The 7,444-nt window shown below is 42.0% G+C and overlaps 1 long non-coding RNA gene across 1 annotated transcript; it reads right to left on the bottom strand.

The window, feature by feature from the left end:
• Positions 1-1,451: 1,451 nt before the first annotated feature.
• Positions 1,452-4,906, bottom strand: LOC108875480 (uncharacterized). The gene is made up of 3 exons (XR_001959880.2): positions 4,817-4,906; positions 2,910-3,090; positions 1,452-1,477 (listed from the first exon to the last, which is right to left on the bottom strand). It is a non-coding gene; the product is annotated as an uncharacterized LOC108875480 (long non-coding RNA).
• Between the last annotated feature and the right edge of the window lie 2,538 nt (positions 4,907-7,444).

The raw sequence follows: 7,444 nt of genomic DNA, 5'->3' as shown, positions 1-7,444 counted from the left end.
ACTCAGAGTAAAAAAACTCCCAACTAATGAGAAGTGGATGTTTGGAGATACCAGTGTGCTCTCCAGTCAAGGAGCAGGTCTACCTGAGATTGTAAAGAAGCTTTCTGACCACACCTCCCTACACCCCCCCACCCCGCTGTGCTCTGTCCCCAGAGACGGCACTAACAAGCCTCCCCACGCAGATCAGGTGGGACGGAGGCGTCTTGTTACCGCCGGCATGACAGCAGATGCCATTGTTGCTCGCCTACTTTTACTGGCGCTCTGCACACACACTGCAGAGTGTGTGTGTGTGTGTGTGTGTGTGTGTGTGAGCAGCAGACGTCTCACTCTCAGATTATTGTCTCTGAAATGAAGCTTCTCTGAATCTGCTGCATGTGGATCAACAGGTGTGGGAGGAAAGCTAGCAGCTGTATGTGTGAGTGGAAACAGGAGGTGGAAAGTAACTGAGTGGGATTTTTAAGTATTTGTACTTTACCCTCTACATTTTGGAGGAAATATAGTACTTGTTGCTGCACTGCGTTTATCTGAACGTGATCGATTTCACGTACAAAAAACATTTAATCATCTGGCAGCATCAAGAAAAATACTCTGCAGGTGTCCATTTAACAATGACTGATAAAAGGAGTAAATTTAGCAAAAAATAAATAAAAACAGGAGAGTGAGAGAGATGTCAGTCAACCATGACGACACAGTCCTGACGGGAAAAACATTTTTAAGCTACACAACAATTCTTGAAATGATTCAAGTGGAAGAATCAATCAATAAAATGAAAAAACAAGTGGCAGATTAATTAAAAATAACTGTTATTTGCAGCCTGAGTAATTTTACACCGTTAAAATGTCGGAGTATCAAACCTGAAAATGTCTTGAGCTTGTGATAAAACCACAGACCTCATTTAACTGAAACCTACGAGAGACGAGGGAACTGGGAGTGCTGACGTGCTAACTTACTTCCTGGTTTTAGGACTCATTCATGCAGAGGATGGTTGCTTTAATACATTTACTCAAACCTGCCGTGTAGAACCTTTGTCTCCCCCCTTGTGAGAGTAATTACAATTCGTGTTTGTCCTTGCCGTCTGTTTTTAGACAGTAATCCTCCTAAACACAGAGTTTCTTTTTTATCTGAAGCATCAGAAACTCCTCTTAGACACTTCTGAGGTTTCTACATCACAAACTCTGCCACACTAGCTGCTGTAGTCTACTCACTACACTCGGTTCTAGCAAACCAATCGTCGCCGGCTGACGTGATACGCTTCGCTACTGGAGACAAGATTAAAAACTACCCGATGCTCAAAGGTTCAATCTGCGCTGTGTGAACTTGTTTTTATGTAAAAGCTTCAGTAAAGGATCTGAACGCTTCATCCTTCGCTGTGAGGGAGAGGATCAGCGAGTGCAGACGAGATTTATTTCATACTGGACATGGTTTCTTACCGCTTTCTTCTTCTCTGCGCTGCCCCTCCTCTGCTGCCATCTGGTACCTGAGGAGGAGGACAGACAGTGGATGAGAGGACGCTGATGGATATAAGAATGTCAGACAAACTAAGAAGCAGAGGCATCTGGTCCTGCCCTTCCCTGCTACACTCACACCCAGGAAATGAAGATGAAATGTCCCCTGCTCCTCTCCAAAAACATTAGATGATTTCATGTGTTGCAGTGAATCTGGATGGAAAATCTTCAGCCCACGCAGTCGATTCAGTGTTTGGTCCATTTCTGTTTAAAAAACTCATCTAAAAAGATCTCTGTCTCACTTTTACGTCTGTAAAACAGTCTGAATGTTTAACACTATGTCAGGCCAAAGCTGACTTTACTTTAATTTATTTATTTGTCACCTGCAACTGACCCACCACCAGATCAGCAGTGATTAAGAGGTTAATCTGCCATTTATTTTCTAGATTTATCTCTTAATTGTTTAGTTATTTAATCCATAAAATGTCAGATAATAGTGAAAATACTAAGCACTATTTACACACATATTCAAATAGTTTGTTTCATCCAAAAATATTCAGTTTTTCCTTCACACACGCTACGATAACCAGTGAATTATTGGCATTTTTGCCTGAAAAATTACTGAAATTATTCATTAATTATCCTAAAAGTTGCTGATTAATAAAATCAGTTGACTAATCAGTTAATAGACAAAATGTTTCTGTTGTAGTTTAATTCAAACCAAGTAAACTTCTTTGCATGTTTGATTATTTCTTTATTCAAAGACTAAATTTAGTGTTTCCCTAAAAAAGACAAAGAAAGAAAGTGTGGATATCAACGTGTATATATGTATTTTTTCACATTATATGTATATTCTTACATGTTTTACGGGGTTAAAATCTAAATTCAGTCTCAGAAGTCAAACAGTAATAGTTGTTTAGTCTGGAACTGCCGCAGAAAATCAGTTTTATAAGACTTTGGTAGAAAAATATTTCATCTCTTTGCTCTGAGACTCTAACTCCTTGTTAAGAGGAGGAAACCTACTGTGAACGGTGTTTTCATCACTCACAGACACAGAACAGCACTAACTCCTAGTGGACAGATGGAGTAAATACAGACAGGACGTCCCACCGTGCAATTCATAAATTTAGTAACTTGATTTGTTGTGTTTAACAGGTAAAAGGTTGGAGTTCTGGGTGGTGGTTTGCTTTTATTGTGACTTCAACTCTTAGTTTTACTCCAGAAACAGAAACTGGTAGGTTGATGTGTGTGGTAACCACATTCTTTTTCACTAAAAAGAGGAAACTGAAAACAGCTGAGTGGCGAGATGTTGTTAGGGAGACGTGTGGCCTCATTTCTGATCAGAAAACTGGGTGAGACAGTGACTTATCTGCTGAGTGGCTGCTGCTAAATTATTTAAGTCATGGTCAAAGCCAAAGAGAGGGAGAGAGAGATGGGGGGGAGAAAAGGTGAGGAGAGACTTACTTGGAGAAGCGCTCGGCGATGGCGGTGTTTTTGCCCCGTGCGGAGACAATGGACAGCTCTTTGGCGGTGACCCTCAGTGACTGGGACGCCCACTGTCTGCGGCCGAAGGGAGCGACGGAGGCCATGTTTTGCTGCACGTCTGAGCGATCAATCTGCCTGTCAGCTTTCCAGGAACGCAGCTCTGAGAGGAAAGAAGGAAAGGAAAAGGAAGATGTTCACGCAAATAAAAACAAAACTGAGGCGAAGGTGGTGTGCTGTTGATTCTGCTCCTCTCCTCTGCAGCTTTTGCTGCTTTGACACCGGCGAGCTGAAGCAGCAACACCCTTCCTGTGCATTTAAATTTTTATGACAGCCCCCTCACACTGCTGAAGCAATGTCATACTAACCTCTTTGTGAGCAGTTAAACAGGCTTTAGATCAAAGTTAGGCTTTTATATCAGCGCTAAAACCTCACTCAGACATCAGTATTTGTCAGATTACACATTTGCCTGTGTGTTACCACTGCTGCAGTACAAAACCTCACCCAGACATCAATATATTTTGTCTGACTACACATTAGACTGAGTTACCACTGCAGCATGGAGCAGTGTCTGAGTCAGAAAGTCAATAGAGCACGTCACACACCCATTGACCATCTGTTCCCTGTGTGACGCTGCTCTAACTGAGCCTCCAGGGCAACTACCAGCAGACAAGACAACTGATACTCCTTCATTACACAAACCCCCCACCTGTTCTTGTATACACACACTTTCACAACACACACGTCTCTACCTGCCTGCAACTTCACAGCCTCGAGGGCTCGGAGACGTGCAGACACAGCAGCAGCAGCAGCAGCAGCAGCAGCAGCAGCAACGCCGTTAGCTAAAATAACTGTCATCTGTGAGTTATACACGCTTCGGATGAGTTCAACAATGAGGCCGATGAGCGGGCCGATGACGACAGAGGGGAGGGTTGGAGCTCGAGTCACAGGCCCGACGTCACTCAGCAGGTGGGCCTTTGTGGGATGTTACCCAATTAGGACCGGCTTGTTAATTTCTACAACACCGTTTTCTTTGTGTCGAGCTCTGGGGTCGTTAAAACAACACCCAAGAAACACGGTGACACTGTATTACTCTCAACAAGAAACCTAAACCTAAAGAACCTAAAGAGAAGTTTTCTATGATTTAAGACAAGAGAGGCAACAAGTGACAGAAGCCAAAAACCATCCAATGTTTGGCATCATTGCTTGAAAAATGAGTAATCAGTGATCACATGCTGGATGGGAGGATGTTGCCCAATTACTGTAGAACGGGCTCATTCATTTCTACAACCATGAGAATGTAACAACGGGTCCTCTCCAATCAAGATAAGCTTCTTATCTGATGGACAGAACCGTGAAAATACCCAGATAAATTTCCTCAGAGCCGAATGTGACGATATTCAGAAACAAAGACATGTTGAGTTTATGATGCACAGAAAAGCAGCAGATCTAAGAGGCATTTGATAATTAATCAAATTGTCAGTGCCGATCAACTAATCGATTATTTGACCGATCAGTCGTGTCAAACATCGCAATTCCTCTCCTTCCAAATACAAATGAGGGATGATCGTGACTGTTTGGGGTAATTCAGGTCGCCACTGTCACTTGGGTTTAGATTGCAAACAAAGCAGCATGTAAACTGACGCAGTCCATGCAAAGTTTAGTTTTAAAAAGTCTCAAAGTTCAATAGAGATTGAGACCCGGCCAGAGGTTAGGAGAAGCAGAGAGCAGCTTGATTTTTTTTAATTTTTGAAGATCAGAAGGATGCACCGGTGCTCTCTTTTAAAACAGACACACAATGAAGAAGCTTCATTTCAAACAGTTTAACCTTGATTTTTAAACATCATCCAGTGGAAAACAGAAACTGATGCAAAAACACCACCACCTACCTGTGACTGTCTCAGCTGTTTTACTCCCTGACGCTCGTCTGTCTCAGAATTCCTCTACTTGTGTTACTTCCTTCTCCTTTTTTACTCCTCGCTGCCTCCACTAGTGCCTTTTTGAGTAGACAGGGAAGTAGGAGGAGTCCCACCGCTCCCATTTAACTCCTCTCAGCCAATAATGAAACAGAGTTCACCTCCACCTGGCAGGTACAAGCTCTCTTTCCTGTCATCAGCAGCACTACAAAAAAGGCATGTGGTGAACCCCTGTGTTGAACAACATGGCAGACAGGCAGTGGGGGAGGGAGGAAGACGAGGAGGAGGGGGAGGAGGAGGAGGAGGAGGAAGGGGGGGAATCCCACACTGATTCCTGGAAGCTGAGTGAACTGCAGACTCCTGGCTGCCCACTTTCTCACAAGGTCAGAGGTTTAGAGGATGTGACTCATTCACAATCCTGGCTGACTGCGCTGAAACAACGAGGGAGGTGGTTTAGAGAAAAGAAGAGGATGTGTTGCTTAAAGATAAAGTTTTTTTGTTAATGAGACAAAGAAATCCCCATCTAACCTGTGAAGTCTTCAAATGAGGAATAAGGTGCTTTCACATGCCAGAGAAATTTGTCCACAACGCTTTTATTCCCCTTTATCTTTATTATCAGAGCTGAAAGGATTAAATGATTGTTAGACTAGTGGATGTGAGGATATACTGCTTTTTTAATATCATTGTGAAGTCAGTCTCTTCGAGTTTAGGACAAAACTGATGTCTGAAGACGTCACCTCAGGCTCAGACATTTTAAACAACAATCAGCAGCATCAATAATGTTGCATTATGATTCCTAATCTTAAACTTATTAAACTCTACAATCAATGACTCTGATCATAGTGTTTTAATCCTGCGATAGGCAGCAAAAAAGGCTGTAAATGCAACGCTGATGTCATTACCTCAGATTCAAGATACATAATCCAAAGTGAAGTTGGGTCCAGTATTCGCTCTCGTTTCTCCACCCCTCCTGAGTGAAATATCTGGCTCTTTAGATGCTAAATGCTCCACTATGTTGTTGCTAACTGTGTCTGTCTGCTGTTTGCTGCAGAGCAGGTGGTGTACAGTGAGTTTTTAGAGCTTTTTTTGGGCTGAAAACAGCTGCTGAACTAAAACAGTGAAGCTGCAGAGTCTAAAACCCCCACAAAAAAAGCTAAAAGACACTAAAACAGTCTCCACCCCACAGAGTCTGCTGATAAGTAAATGGAGGTTTATCTGATCCATTGCTATTGATTGAAGCTGCTTTAAATGAAGAATACATGGATGCAACCTGCTCGTACAAATATAACTAGACCTCATACAGCTGGAACCTGGAAACCAGAGTCCTACACAGATCATTAGTAGCTTCCACTGACAATGTTGTATCATTATCTGCAGATTATTTCCTTGGTTAATCATTTATCCATTTCATTTGCAGAACTTTGAAAAATACATTTAAACACACATCTTCCCCAAAGATATTTAAAGTTAAAACAAGAGGAATCTGTGTGAAAAGCTGGAACCAAAGTACTTAAATAATTATCCGAATAGTTGCAGATTCATTTTCCAACTGTTTCAACGGCACACACATTTTTTATCACCATCTTAACCAAAAAATTCTTTGTCAATTCTCCTCCACGTTTGAGGTGGTACGTTGAGGCGCCTGGGATAATTAGATCCAGCTTTGCGGTGGCACTAAAGACTCTCAGATCCACCAAATGTCACATCTCTAACAGTGAGTCAGGCTAATCCCAAACACATGACGGCTGTAGAGAGGGGCTGGCCTCATGTAGAAATTCCCAACAACTACACTCGGGATTCCTGAGAATTTCAAGGTAAAGGTTGAGGTTATAGTTTTATTTTCCCCTGCAGGATGTACAGCGGTCATTTACAATCTGATCTGAAGTCACTTTTTCTTTTGCTTCCTTTTTAAAGCACCAAGCACTTAAGCAGAAGTGGGGGGGGTGGGAGTTTACACAGTAGATAAGTGGTTTCAAATATCCAGTCTCAACATTAGGAAATCTGTCCTGTAGAGCTCTAATGATTGGCCCATTAATCAGATAGAAAAAGCTTCTCCAATATGAGAACTCATCTGTTTTCTGTGTTTTATATAAATGTAAACTAAATATCTTTTAAGCAAAATTATGAACCTTTTTTTAATTATGGTTTTTGATGGCTTTATGTAAACTGCTGGAATCAGGCCCAACAAGTTGAAGAGTAATGCTGAACTGTAGATCAGTTAAAAAGACTCATTAAAAGAAGTCATTAAAAACCAGCGTTCATCTCTGATATCCAGCCAGGAAACTTTGAAAATATCAAGAATTTTAAATGGAGTTTGGTGGGTTTGTTAGAGGACAGCACTTCCTGCTCCTGAAGCCGGGGATCATGGGTAATATAAACCATTTGGGTTGTGTTCCAGTCAGTGAGTGGGACTACACTTCTAAGAGATTGATAGACTTTATTTTCTGTGCATGAAACTCGACCGCTCGGACTCAGAGCTGAACAGAATGAATTACCACTCGTGGCTGCAGGGGGGGCTGCTTAGTAGTTCAATTTTGTCGCTTTAAGTTTTTCATAGTGCATTCTGTTTACATTAGAGGTTGGAAGTCGGAACTGGGAGTA

This window comes from Lates calcarifer, unplaced genomic scaffold, assembly GCF_001640805.2.
Source record: "Lates calcarifer isolate ASB-BC8 unplaced genomic scaffold, TLL_Latcal_v3 _unitig_5647_quiver_3124, whole genome shotgun sequence".
NCBI classification, from domain to species: Eukaryota; Metazoa; Chordata; class Actinopteri; family Centropomidae; genus Lates; species Lates calcarifer.
This window is presented reverse-complemented; position numbering and strand designations above follow the sequence as displayed.